Source organism: Polypterus senegalus, chromosome 4, assembly GCF_016835505.1.
Source record: "Polypterus senegalus isolate Bchr_013 chromosome 4, ASM1683550v1, whole genome shotgun sequence".
In the NCBI taxonomy this organism is placed as follows: domain Eukaryota; kingdom Metazoa; phylum Chordata; class Cladistia; order Polypteriformes; family Polypteridae; genus Polypterus; species Polypterus senegalus.
The window spans coordinates 240,030,922-240,046,434 of NC_053157.1; the positions used below are offsets into that span (position 1 = coordinate 240,030,922).

General features: G+C 38.7%; 1 long non-coding RNA gene across 1 annotated transcript; it reads left to right on the forward strand.

Moving 5' to 3' along the window:
- The first annotated feature begins 12,956 nt into the window (after window positions 1-12,956).
- LOC120528337 lies at window positions 12,957-14,480 on the forward strand. Its single transcript, XR_005633491.1, has 3 exons — window positions 12,957-12,982; window positions 14,161-14,205; window positions 14,427-14,480. It is a non-coding gene; the product is annotated as an uncharacterized LOC120528337 (long non-coding RNA).
- Window positions 14,481-15,513: the final 1,033 nt, after the last annotated feature.

The window sequence follows — 15,513 nt, forward strand, 5'->3', positions numbered from 1 at the left end:
AATGGACTCCCAAGTACAGGAAGCCCCCAGTTGTCCACTGCAGACCCCCTTCCAGTTGAGGAGGACTACATCCTGATCAGTTCCCAACCAGCACTGCACTGCTTTTGTTCCAATTAATTTTAACCGAAGACGCTTTGCTGTAATTCCGTAGACCTTCCGCTAGTTTGTCCAAATCCTTCTGGCCTGTGATGATTACTGCGAGATCATCTGCATAAGCAGTGACTTTCACAGGGTCCATAGTGCAGTCTGGGATGGAGAGACCAGTCAGCACCTTCCTCAGGTGCACCAGGAAAGGCTCCAACTACAGGGCATGTAACATACTGGAGAAAGAGCAGCCCTGTCTGACTCCTCTTCTGACACTGAAAGGCGCGCACAAGCCACCATTGACCTTTATGATACCAGATATTTCACTATAAAGTAATCGAATATATTCAATAATGGACTCCCCAAACCCAAAAGCCTTCATGGTATAGTGACTGACCCTATCAAAAGCTTTTTCCTGGTCCAAAAAAATAAAACCAGTCCAAAAACCAAACAGTTTTGCAGCAGCCAAAATGTCCCGAATTAAAAAAATGCTATTAAAAATTGACCTGCCAGCCACGCAGTAATTTTGATCAGGATGCACCAGTCTCCTAAAACTTGAACCATCCTGTTAGCTAAGGCTTTAGAGAGAAGTTTATAATCTGCACATAAGAGAGACACTGGCCGCCAGTTCTTAATCAGACACTCCCTTCTTCGGCAGCAGCGTGATCACGGCTCTATGGCAGCTTTGAGGTAACAAGCCAGTTTTAAAACTCCACCGGCACACTTCCAACAAGTCCAGGCCAATGACATCCCAGAACTCTTTATAAAACTCCACTGGAATGCCATCGATTCCCGGGACCTTCCCTGTTTTCAGCTCTCCCAGAGCTGTAGTGAGTTCTGCGAAGGTCACCTCACTATTCAGATCTACCACGTTTGCATTGAGAAGCTGTGGTAAGTCCTGCAAAAAGGCCTGTTGGTCTTCACTGCCACCATCTCCATCTGCAGCAAACAGAAGTTCATAGAATTCGCAGACCACCTGCCTTATTTCACTGGGCTCTTGTGTCTCTCTGCCGTCAGGTGTTCTCATACAATGCAAGATTTTACCCTGCGAGTTTTATTTCACTAACCCAAAAATGTATTGTGTTGGTGCGTCAATCTCGGTCAAGCGTTGAAAGCAGGCCCTAACTAACGCCCACTGAGCTCTGGTCTCAAGCAGGTGGGCCAACCCCAGTTTAGCAGTAGTCAGGCTCGCCTGAAGCTGCTCATTTGGACCCTTATCTATTAGCTGTTGGAATTCAGCTATTTTGATTTCCAAAGCTGCCATTTCTGTCCGCAATACTTGGGTGACATTTCTGGTATACTGCTGATACAAGGCCCGGATGTGACTCTTCCCAACCTCCCACCGCTGTTGTAAGCTGGTGAACCCCTTCTTCATGGCTTTCCAGCCTCCCTAGAAATGAACAAATAACTCTTTGAAGTTTTGATCTTTAAGGAGGAGTGTGTTAAAATGCCAGTATGGACTACGGGGTCTCTACATGTTAAAAAGAAGTTTACAACACACCAGACTGTGATCAGATAAGCCAGTGGGTACAATGGAGCATACCTTAAATAATCTTAACTTGTGCTTAAAACTGTTAAAATGATCAAGTCTCGCCATTGAAATTGTGTTTCCACTCATCCTCCCCCACGTGTATTGCCGACAGGCCCCATGTTCAGCCCTCCACACATCTTCTAGCCCAAATTCCTTAATTATTTTACCCAAAGCTCGTGCTGAGCGAGAGTGCGGTTCCAGTCCATTATTTCTGTCTATTCTGGTGTCAAGTGTACAATTAAAATCCCCCCCTAACACCAACACTTCCTCAGGGTCACACTTAGATAAAAGATCTCCTAATTTGTTAAAGAAATGGAGCCTCTCCTCACCCTCATTCGGGGCGTACACATTAATGAAAGTGACAACACTGCCTTGAGATTTCACTGTCACTTTCACAAGTCTCCCTTTCACTAGCTCCTCAGTACTGCAGACTTCTACTTGAAGTCCTGCGAGAAATAAAACAGCCACTCCAGCACTAACATTTGTCCCATTACTAAAAAAAAATATCCCCCTTCCAATCCCTGCTCCACTCTAGGGAATCCATTCCCGGACGGGGTTTATCCATTCCGGGGAATTCGGGAATCCCACATGTCATTCCCGGGTATCCTGGGCTTCCTGGGATGACACAGTGCACAGGCATCTCACATGTAAACGGTTTTAGAACGACCGACACTTACTTTTAATAAAACTACTGCAGTATGTTGACACCAATAAAAGACTAACCTTATCGACAAGCAGTTCATGCTGTCATATAAGTACATGTATCTACTTCAGGGGTGTCCAATGCGTCGATCGCGATTGACCGGTAGATCGCAAAGGTAGTGCAGGTAGATCGTGTTGCATTCAAAAAATTTTTTTTTTAAACATTAGTCTGTCATATATCCACCCAATGGCATTTGCTACTTGATTGACCTACAGGGCATCCAGTCTGAGATCTCCTTTCTTTTAACACACTGGTCATCCCCCATGCACAATCAAACATGCGAGCTACTGCAAAACTCCGGCTGTGATCTAGTTAGCTTTCCAATTTATATCGACTAAAGAAGGAATTTTTTAAAAATTGTTTGGAGAGGGTATGGGCTTTATGTGTAATTTAAAGAGGATTTTTTTCTCTCACAATGTCACAATCGAAGTGCGTTTGTCTGATCTGTCAATCTATCATTGCTATTCCAAAGAAGGAAAATGTGGAAGGGCACTATAACCCAATTGTGCTCCACTCACTTAGAATCTGAACCAAAGAGAAAGTTTTTTAAGACGGAGAAGCTTTTTTTGTGGCCCCCCTGCAAAAGAATCACCCCTTTTTTCAACCCTCACAAACATGTGCAGTTTTTAATATTTGGAAAAATTTTTGGGAATTAATTTGTTTAGGATTTTTAATAAAGACAACGCCTTTGCATCCTATGAAAAAATTACATTCCAAATTTAACATTCCAGCTACAAATTTTTTTTCACTATCTTCAAATCAGGAATTTTGTTAAAAAACCTTTCCAGATTTTCCTCATCTGGCCCCCCCTCATCCACGGGAAAAATTTATTGCTCAATTTAAAGGAGTTAGACTCCATCTCTACAATATATAAAACCTTTTACAACCTTCCTTTCAAAAAATCCAAGGGGACACTGGGAAAATGATTTTCAATTAATATATCAAAAAAAGGGGGGAAAGAAGCAATGAGAGAATTCCCCAAAACCCCCATATGTGCAAAGCATAAAATTATACAGCTCAAAATTATATATCAAAAAACATCTGTCTCACTAAAACTTCCAAAATTTTTCCCAGGATTACAACCAAACCTGTGAACGTTTAAAATCAGCTCCAGCCTCACTGGGTCATATTTCTGGGCCTGCCCCAAAATTTAAACCATTATTCTGAAAAAAATTTTTTAATTACCTCTCAGACAGTTTTGGGACTCACAATCCCTCCTAACCCATTGCTGTGTTTGGGTTTTTCCCAGGGGTCTTAAAGGGGAGAAGGACAAACAAATTGTGATTGCATTCACTACACTTTAACCACGCGGGACCATTCGGGATAAACTGGAAGAACCCAAACCTCCTCTTTTAAGTCAGTGGAAACTGATGTTTATATTTTTTAAAAATTTGGGAAAAATCAAATACTAGTTAGAGGATTTGTGCAGATTTTTTTTCAAAACATGGCAGGATTTCAGTAATATTTTGAAATAAAATTTATAAAAAACCCCAAGGGGGAATTTGTTGATTTAAAAAATTTTTAAAGCCTTAAATTTTACACTGCCTGGCTTGCTCTCTCTCAAGGGGTGGATTATCTGTTCTTAAAATAATTTTTTTTTTTTTTTTTAAAAAAGTGATTGCTTTTTTATTGATTTTTAATAAAATTAATAAAAAAAAAAAAAAAAAAAAAAAAAAAAAAAAAGGAATGGATAAATAAATTAAGATTTTGTACAAATAATGTTTTTCATTTTTTTTTCCTTGATGGATTCTGGACCCCCCAGCCCGTTGTTTTCCCCCCCCCCAAAGATTTGGTTTTATATATATATATATATATATATATATATATATATATATATATATATATATATATATATATATATGTAGATATGTATGTATATGTACAGTGGTGTAAAAACTATTTGCCCCTTCCTGATGTCTTATTCTTTTGCATGTTTGTCACAAAAATGTTTCTGATCATCAAACAATTTAACCATTAGTCAAATATAACACAAGTAAACACAAAATGCAGTTTTTAAATGATGGTTTTTATTATTTGGGGAGAAAAAAAAAATCCAAACCTACATGGCCCTGTGTGATATGTGTATATGGATATGTATATATATATATATATATATATATATATAATATATATATATATATATATATATATATATATATATATATATATATATGTTATATTATATATATATATATATGTGTATATGTATATATGTATGGATGTGTATATATATATATATATATATATATATATATATATATATATATATATATATATATGACAGCAACACTCATCCTTGACAATCATGTTCGTATTTTCAAATGTTTCCTTTCTTTTCATTACTTTTAACACACTACTTCTGCTTGACCCTTTGGTATTTTCTAGTAGATAAATAAATTAAGATTTTGTACAAATAATGTTTTTCATTTTTCTTCCTTGATGGATTCTGGCACCTTAGCAACAGTTGCTCGCACCCCAAAGAGTGTATGTATATATATATATATTTAACACACTACTTCTCTGCTTTTGGCCGGGTATTTTGCTAGTTTATATTTATAAAAGCCCTCCATTGTTTCCACCCCCCAATCCACTTATCCTTAGAATTATTTCTCATCCCAATTTATAAATAAATTAAAACATCAAACTCAGAGCACAAACTGCAAATTATCATCATTACATTTACAAGTACATTATTCAGCACCACAATTCCTTAAACTGTCCTAAATTATTTGTAGACTTATAACAATTATAATCCACTAATATCCTACTATCTCACACTTTTCTAATAAAGGCAACAACATCTTCAATCCCAGTCCCAGTAATCTTTTTTTTTACTGGTCTTCCATTTTGATAATTTTGTTTGCCCGATAATAAAATGAATTAAGTTCATATTTTCTCTTGTGTGTTTTGAAACAAACACAAACATCGCGTCATTATACAGGACCCCCAGCCCTTCTACCATTCTTTTTTATTTCATTTAAAAAGGTCTGGGGCCTCTCACAGTACATAAAAGCATGATAAACAGTTTCTCTCCCGACCACAAAAAGGACAGCAATCTGAAACCCCCAGACATATAATCAATAAGAAAGTTCACCGCTGTATCCCCCGCCCCAAACCCCCACTGCAGGTCCCCCACCCTACTGGCCAATGGCGCTTGCCAACGACCTCCAGGCTGGGTTTTAGTCCTTGCGGGGCTCCAAACATGTCTCTCCAGGTGTGCGTGCCTTTCCCGTCCTCTGCTGTTTCAGGTGGTTCACCTACGCACATCCTGTAGAGCTGCTTGCCTGGCACAAAGGGAGAGATAACACCTCAAGAAAAACGTAAGGGCTAAAACATTGTTCTACCATTCCTCAGTTCAGCAGCCAGAGATACAGTAGAGGAAAGCGCTCCCATCAGTTGGCTTCAGTGTGATGTGAACATTCTGTGCAGGAGTGTCATGGATTCCTGTCCATGATATTGTATCTGCCATTCTCATTGTATCTCATTAAACTCACCAGGCTGTGGTGATACCAACAAGGTTTTCAAGAAGTATAGGCTGCTTGAATAATGTTCTTGATATAGTAAATTCTCACAAGATTGGGGTCTTAACTGCCTTAAGACTGCTGTTTAAACCCCTACTTAAAACATAACTAACCCTCGGTCTTGAAAATTTTAGACCCATTCTAACCTGCCTTTCTTAAAAAATTTGGAGAAGGTCATGTATCAGTTAAATGACCACCTAAATAAACGCTATTCTTGATAAATCAGCAGGTTTTGAAAAAATCACAGCACAGAAACTGCACTCAAAGTAGTAAATGACTTGCTTGGTGAATGCAGACAGAGCCATTTATCTGTTCTATCCTCTTAGATCTGATGCTGCATTTGACACCTATCACAATTTCTTAGAAATCGCCTTGCATGGAATGGGCCCTCGGCAGTTTTAAATTGTTTAATCACAAGGAAAAATATTTTGTTAGTTGTGAATTATAAGATACTATAACAATATTGATTTCCAGGATCAAACCTGGGTCTGCGTATATTCAATCTACATCTTCTTAGGTCAGATTTCTTCTGATGTCTGAGTACCACAGCTATGCTGTACACACAGCTTACTTATCAAACACCTGACCATTCTTTGATTCACTAACACAATGTCTGAGTTCTCAGAATGGATAATAAGTAATTTAAAGCATAATAAGGAAACGAAATTTTAGTGATCACATATGGATACAATGAGGCTATTAGAATCACTGGATACATTAATTAAATATCAAGCGAGTAAAAGTTTAGGGTGAATTGTTTATATATTTTAAATCTACATATTAATCGATCGTTAGGAAACATTTTCATTAGAAACAAGATAAGTAAACCTCTATGTATCAGGAAATCAGTGGCAAAGCAATTGTTATGTCAGACTAGTCTGTAGAATCCTCAGGTATACCCAAAAAGTATAATGCTTTATACAGAATGCAGAGCTGTAACTGAATAGAAAGAACATAGCAACCACATCATTTAGGCCATCATATTTACTTAACTTCAAATTGATTTAAAATTTGTTTAGTTTATAAAGCCTTAAAATCTCGCCTTCTATATACCCAACTATTAATAAATCTAACTCAGATACCTCGAAAGTGTCTCCTTAGAATCAAGACATAAATTTAAATGAAGTGGAAAGCGGCCTTCACTGTTATCACCTTGGCTGAATAGCCTGCCAATAGGAATTCGCACATAGACATTAACCTGTGAAAACAATTACTTTAACATGGCTTTTAACTTCTTTAATGTAATTACTAATCCTGATACTTCTATTTTCAATTCATCATAAGGAATATTATGGTGGCTCTAAAATCTTACTTCCTATCTTTCTGTTTCTTTTTCCGTTTTTAGTGGTGGTGGCCGCCACCTCACACTAAACTCATGATGCTCCAACAATGATGGCGGATTAAACGAGATCACGGACCATCATCATCACACCTTTCTGGAACCTAAATCCAAAGAGGACTTTCATTTTTAGTTAGAATGCCCAGAGATGGTCAGGTGGTCTCATGGTCAATTACAGATTTTATTTCGTCCATCCCTGGAGTTTTTGTTTTCTGTCCCCTGGCCATTGAACCTTACTTTATATGTTAAGTTGATTTATTTTGTTTTCTTAATTGTGTCTTTTATTTTCTAATTTTAATTTAAAGCATTTGAGCTACTGTTTGTATGAAGTGCTAATTAAAATTTTTGTTGTATTGTTTTGTTGCACAGAAACTTCTCATAGGAATCACTGAGTGCACCTTTTCCTCTTACCACTCTGTGCACTTTTCCAAGTGTAATTTTCCCGAATTATGTCACTTATTGCGGTTATTCCATTTTAATGAAATGATTGAATAAATGTTCAGAAAGTCCTGTAGCAGTACCAACAGCAGGATTGTAGAGCAGTGGTTCTTCAGAGTGCAAAAATAGGGAAAGGTCAATGTTCTTCTTGATCAACAGAAGTTGCCACGCTTAAAGCTTTTTAAAATTGGCATGTAAAGTCCTGCTTATCAAGTGGCACAGCAGTCCCATTTGCCTGGTCTGTGTAAAAAAATTGGCCAAGTTCATCCACTGGCTCTGTCAACAAGTACAGGTTTCTGAATGGTCTGAGGGGGAAAAGCAGTAATCTTGCTGTAATGTCAATAAGTTCTTGTCCTCCTTTCTCAAGGCAAGGAATAAAATGCCCTTCGTAGCGGATTACATTCAAAAATAATAATCGTTTCTTGTATCTGTTATAGCAAAGGTAGTTGAACAAATACATTTGTGCAAGCTGGAGGTCACCAGGTTATAATGCAGCTTTGGCTCCCTCTTAGGATACTGGGGATATTCCAATTTTGAGACGGGATTTTGTCAACAATATTACTTTGGGAAGGGTTATCAAATTCCATTCAAAATCCATTCCATCGAATTGCCATCGATTCCGCTGAGGCCATCCCGAATCGATCCAACCAGTCCCATCTTGCTGGTATTTCTCTAACCCAAAAAAGTATTGTGTTGGTGCGTCCATCTCGGTCAAGCGTTGAAAGCGGGCCCTCACTAACGCCCACTGAGCTCTGGTCTCAAGCAGGTGGGCCAACCCCAGTTTAGCAGTAGTCAGGCTCGCCTGAAGCTGCTCATTTGGACCCTTATCTATTAGCTGTTGGAATTCAGCTATTTTGATTTCCAAAGCTGCCATTTCTGTCCGCAATACTTGGGTGACATTTATGGTATACTGCTGATACAAGGCCCGGATGTGACTCTTCCCAACCTCCCACCACTGTTGTAAGCTGGTGAACCCCTTCTTCATGGCTTTCCAGCCTCCCTAGAAATGAACAAATAACTCTTTGAAGTTTTGATCTTTAAGGAGGAGTGTGTTAAAATGCCAGTATGGACTACGGGGTCTCTACATGTTAAAAAGAAGTTTACAACACACCAGACTGTGATCAGATAAGCCAGTGTGCACAATGGAGCACACCTTAAATAATCTTAACTTGTGCTTAAAACTGTTAAAATGATCAAGTCTCGCCATTGAAATTGTGTTTCCACTCATCCTCCCCCACGTGTATTGCCGACAGGCCCCATGTTCAGCCCTCCACACATCTTCTAGCCCAAATTCCTTAATTATTTTACCCAAAGCTCGTGCTGAGCGAGAGTGCGGTTCCAGTCCATTATTTCTGTCTATTCTGGTGTCAAGTGTACAATTAAAATCCCCCCCTAACACCACCACTTCCTCAGGGTCACACTTATATAAAAGATCTCCTAATTTGTTAAAGAAATGGAGCCTCTCCTCACCCTCATTCGGGGCGATACATTAATGAAAGTGACAACACTGCCTTGAGATTTCACTGTCACTTTCACAAGTCTCCCTTTCACTAGCTCCTCAGTACTGCAGACTTCTACTTGAAGTCCTGCGAGAAATAAAACAGCCACTCCAGCACTAACATTTGTCCCATTACTAAAAAAAAATATCCCCCTTCCAATCCCTGCTCCACTCTAGGGAATCCATTCCCGGACGGGGTTTATCCATTCCGGGGAATTCAGGAATACCACATGTCATTCCCGGGTATCCCGGGCTTCCTGGGATGACACAGTGCACAGGCATCTCACATGTAAATGGTTTTAGAACGACCGACACTTACTTTTAATAAAACTACTGCAGTATGTTGACAGCAATAAAAGACTAACCTTATCGACAAACAGTTCATGCTGTCATATAAGTACATGTATCTACTTCAGGGGTGTCCAATGCGTCGATCGCGATTGACCGGTAGATCGCAAAGGTAGTGCAGGTAGATCGTGTTGCATTCAAAAAATTTTTTTTTTAAACATTAGTCTGTCATATATCCTCCCAATGGCATTTGCTACTTGATTGACCTACAGGGCATCCAGTCTGAGATCTCCTTTCTTTAAACACACTGGTCATCCCGCACCCACAATCAAACACGCGAGCTACTGCAAAACTCCGGCTGTGATCTAGTTAGCTTTCCAATTTATATCAACTAAGGAAGGAATTTTTTAAAAATTGTTTGGAGAGGGTATGGGATTTAAAGAGGATTTTTTTCTCTCACAATGTCACAATCGAAGTGCGTTTGTCTGATCTGTCAATCTATCATTGCTATTCCAAAGAAGGAAAATGTGGAAGGGCACTTCGAATTGTTCATAAAAACTACAAAACTGACTTCCTTCCGAAAAGCGATCTGAGAAAGTGAAAGGAGATGGAACTAAAATCGCAGTTAATCGGACAGCCGTCATTTTCACTCAGCTGAATTCAAAAGCTCCTTGACTGCATTATTCGGCTCTACTTATTTATGCGAGTCAGCCTTTTCACACATGAAGATTATTAAATCCAAATACGGTAGTGACCATAAATGTATTGAATTGTTATTGTGCTATAAAGGTTATTCAGTTATGCAAGGTACGACAACATATATTTTATGTATAAAGAATACTGTGTGTGTGTGTGTGTGTGTGTGTATATATATATATATATATATATATATATATATATATATATATATATATATATATATATATATATATATACTAGCAAAATACCCGCATTTCACTCTTCTAGTGCTCCTGTGTAGTCTAATTATCTCCTGTATCGTCATCAGTCCACACCTCAAACCTGTCCCAATCATTCAATACATAAGACACAATGTTCCTCCGGATATCAAGAGTGAGCCTGATATGGCCGTGCAATATGTAACACAGAGAATGGAAAAGGCAGGTGCCATCTCCGGGCATGGAAACCACTCGGTAAGTGACAGTTCTTTGATCGATGGTGATCACCTCGATAGACATGTTAATGCAGGTACGGTTGGAATGATAAAGGAAATGGGTACCTGAACAATGTAAAGTAAGTCTAAAATACCTACACAATAACTATAATCGTAATAAATGAACAATAAAACAGCGGAGAAGCCATGGATTAAATAAAAAGGCTGTAGTTATCAGCAGGGAGACGTGAATCCCGTGGCAAAGCAAGGAAGGGAATGTAGAGACTGAAGCGACAGACGGCCTTATATAGGCAGGCAGCCAACAACGTGGGAGGCGTTGGGATGGGGGACCCAACGCCGCCTCACACGGTGACCGAGATGCAGGCTTTGGACGTATATATGTAAGTAAGTAGGATTCAGTTAGCGTTGGGAACCCACGTACCAAATTTCTTGAAGATGGGCCCATAAGTAACAAATACTGTTGAAAAGTTCAATATGGCGGCCGACAGTGGCATCATACCACCGAAATAAGTACTAAATTTCAGCCTTCTACTTACACGAGAAGTTGGAGAATTAGTGACGTTGGAAAGTTCAATATGGCGGCTGACAGTGGCGTCACACCACCGAAATAAGTACATACATTGGTTTTGGTTAGCGCAGGGAAGCTGCCTACCAAATTTCGTGAAGATGGGGCCATGAATAAGAAAGTTCAACATGGCGGACGTTGTTGACCGTTATGACCATTACGCGTAGAATTTTGAAATGAAGCCTGCTTAACTTTTGTAAGTAAGCTGTAAGGAATGAGCCTGCCAAATTTCAGCCTTCTACCTACACGGGAAGTTGGAGAATTAGTGACATTGGAAACTTCAATATGGCGGCCAACAGTGGCATCATACCACTTAAATACGTACGTACATCGGGTTTGGTTAGCGCAAGGAAGCCACCTACCAAATTTTGAGAAGATGGGACATAAATAAGAAAGTTCAACATGGCGAACGTTGTCAACCGTTATAACTGTTACACGTAGAATTTCGAAATGAAACCTGCTTAACTTTGGTAAGTACGCTGTAAGGAATGAGCCTGCCAAATTTCAGCCTTCCCTACACGGGAAGTTAGAGAATTAGTGATGTTTGGAAAATTCAATATGGCGGCCAACAGTGGCGTAATACCACCGAAATAAGTACGTACATTGCCTTTGGTTAGCGCAGGGAAGCCACCTACCCAATTTCGTGAAAATGGGGTCAGCCTTCTACCTACACGGGAAGTTGGAAAATTGGTGACGTTGAAAAGTTCAATATGGCGGCCGACAGTGGCATCATACAATCGTACATACATTATTTTGGTTAGCGCAGGGAAGCCGCCAACCAAATTTCGTGAAGATGGGGCCAAAAATAACAAAGTTCAACATGGCGGATGTTGTCAACCGTTATCGACCGCTATGACCATTACGTGTAGAATTTCGAAATGAAACCTGCTTAACTTTTGTAATGAGCTGTAAGGAATAAGCCTGCCAAATTTCAGCCTTCTACTGACACGGGAAGTTGGAGAATTAGTGATGAGTCAGTGAGTGAGTGAGTGAGTGAGTGAGTGAGTGAGTGAGTGAGTGAGGGCTTTGCCTTTTATTAGTATAGATATAGATATATGGTTGAAATAGTTTTACTGTCAAATAATGCAAAGAGTATGCGGCACGTGTTTCGCCCTAATTCTGGGCTCATCAGGCGTACACACTCAATGCACCCCCTCTCGGGAATCGAACCTCTAACGTCAGCGCTAGAGGAGAATATATATACTTTTTAATGTAGGTAGATCATTTCGACCTGGTTATTTTAAAAGTAGTTCACAAGCCGAAAAACTGTGGGCACCCCCAATCTAGTTAGTTGCGGTAATAAGAGCGTAGAAAGCATAACTTGTCCAGCGTGCGGTCTTCCAGGCGAGAGAGTACTTCGTGCAGAGTACGCCAGCTGCTGAGAAAGCACGCTTTGCCTCCACTGAAGTAAAAAGCACAGTCATCAGATACTGATACACTTGTTCTAAACGACGCCCACGCTTTCCGTTGCTGTGAAACACCGCCATTTCAGCTGTTACTGATGCATCCAGTTTTGTGTCATCATTCTGTGATGTCAAGTTTCTTGGCACAGATAATGCAGATGCAACAGGCTGACGCATTGCAATTTCAAGTTGCTGTTCAAAGCTGTTGTCTGACAGACGTCAATGAAGTCTTCAGTTTTCAACTATAACTCTGTTATTTCTTGATCGATTTTTACACTTTTACACGCTATATATGCGAACTTGGCCGTTCCCAGTTTCCCGGGAATTACAGCAGTTTCGGGAATAAAAATGTAAACGGTAAACGGGAGCCTGGGATTGGATACCCTAGTAGTGGTAATGTTTTTAAGCCCTCCAAACTGGAAAAATTAAAAAAATAAAAACATTTGAAGAGTCATTTCAAGAAGGCAGTTCTCCATGAAGGTAAGTTCATTTGAGAGTTGATTTTTAATGTATGTGCAGTACTGGTACATAAACCGTTAACTCGGTATTCTACATTATAACAATTTATACTGTTATACATCTAAGGTTTCGCCATCCACAGATGTGGTTCAGACTGCAGGCCATCACAGCGTTATCACTAGTTGTAATTAGTTGTAATCTTATTTTCTGCTACAATGGATACTGTTGTCTATTTTGTCGGAAACGCAGTGATCAAAATCAAAGATTTTTGTTGAAGTGCCTTGATTATTTGTAAGTAGTACAACAGTCATAATACCCACAGTTACTAATCCTTCAAATTTTAAATAATGAAGATTAACAATATTTTAAAAAAATAAGTGTTCATAAATGTTCTCTAATTTTGATACCAATTTGTGTGTACATGTAATATTTAAAACAATGAGGTTGATATTAATTACGTTTTAAGTTTCTAAGCATTGCAATTTTTTTAATTAATTCAAGTGTATATTCTAAATATTTAAGTTATTCACATGCAAAATGCAGTCACACTAATATTGATAAACAGCACATGCCTGCTTTAAGAAGTTGTGCTTGTACTCTGCTTACATCAAGATTTTCTTACTCTACCTAATTATCAGCACATATTGGATATTTACATCTGTATGTGTCAGACTTGTGAATTTGTTTTTGTTACAGTAAGATGACAAAACTAAAACCTTCAGGAACATTGTGTCACACACGTGAGCATGGGAGGCAGCTAAAGGGCTTGAGTGAAGGCAGTTCTGAGGCATGCCGGGATGTGGCAGAGTGCACTGACTCTTTTTCTGTATACGGGTGGCTGCCCCAAACCTTTATCTTGAGTATGTCTCATCTTTGTGACAATGGAGACTAATTAAAAACAAGGTTAGTTTATAGGGATGTCATTGAGAGGACTACAAGTAATGGACCTTCTCTTGTAACTTGCAGTAGGTGATGTGATTCCATTTCAATGTCAGATTCTTCCACAGCAGTTGGTTGGGTCAGTGGATTGTGGAGTACATGTATTCATGTTGATGGTGAGAAAATCAAAGAAACTTATGTTTTAGGTTGGGAATACTTTAGAACCACTATAAATAAATTGGAATAAGTAGAGTGTGCACTGTACTGTATGCAAATAGATTAAATATTCATTTGAAATAATTCTTTTGTGTGCTCCACAGTATGCTCTGCACCTTGTCTTGGATGCGCCATTTGACTTCACAGCTGTTAGCTTTCACTAATGTCTTTGATTATTTGTTAATATCTGTTACTGGTTTTAATGGTCTTTGTTTTTACCCTCTGCATGGCAGTGAGATTTACCCGCGATCAGCAGGTGCTGGTGCTGCTTTAGTCTATTGCTGTTGGAAGGTCTCTCTCTCTCTCTCTCTCTCTCTCTCTCTCTCTCTCTCTCTCTCTCTCTCTCTCTCTCTCTCTCTCTTTCTCTAAGGACAAAGGTGTTCACTAAAGGGGCACTGGAGAGTGTGAATGAGGCCCAGAGCAGTGAGGAGGTATGTATGTAATATCTAATATTATTTAAATAGGCATGTAGAAATACAGGTGTTGTTTAATTCTCTTTGTGGTCTTTATCTAAATTTATCTAAATAATATAAAAGGACCTCGACACTGCAGTAAAATGGTTGCGCCAACACAGACAGCTGTTCAGAGGTGCCGTGTCTGAGCCCATTTTCTGGAGATGGAGGAAGAGGACCAAAGCCGAGCTCTCCAGGACATCGTCGATGAAGTCGAAACTGAAGATTTAATTTTGGCAACAGAACCCTTTTTATTTATTTTTCAGTTTACAGATGATATGGAACTTTTCACTCAGGAATGTCGGGATAAAATGAAACTTCAAGTAAACTGCATATTTAATGAATCAGTATAATTACTGTCTGTTGCTACATTGATTGTTACTTGTATTTTATTGTGCATTAATGATCTGTTGATTTCAGTTTATAATCCTTTGATTTTTCTGTTTTCCTTTGGTGAGTAGTTTTTGAAAATAAACAATTTAACTGCAAGTCTTTTTTGGGTCTGCTGCTCATTTTGAAATATTGGTATTAGTTCTTCTTACTTATGTTAGTATTTTTAAAGCCCACTTAGTGCTATTTAAAGGCTCTTCTAAAATAATTTTTAAAAATATTTCATCACAGAACAAAAATGAAAATTAGTAAAAATGTCTCCTTTTGGAAATAATGTAGTGATTTTTGAGGGTTTCCTTGGAGGACAGAACATTATTTTGGTACAGCAGTGAAAGATTTGAGGTCTTGGACATTATGAAGATGCTGCTGTGTAATAATGTAATATTGTGGTTTTATAAGTCACTACACACAATACTGAAATACACTCAATGATAGTTTAGATAGCCTCACACTTCAGTCCTTCACAAATACAGTAGTTTATAAACATCATATTTTAATTTCACTTTGAGCAGCATGAAAGATAATTGTGTTGAATCTCAACTTATGATTACATGTTTGCTATGTATGTCTATTGAGGGACTTTCTTTTAATCAGATGGTCACTTTATTTTAACAA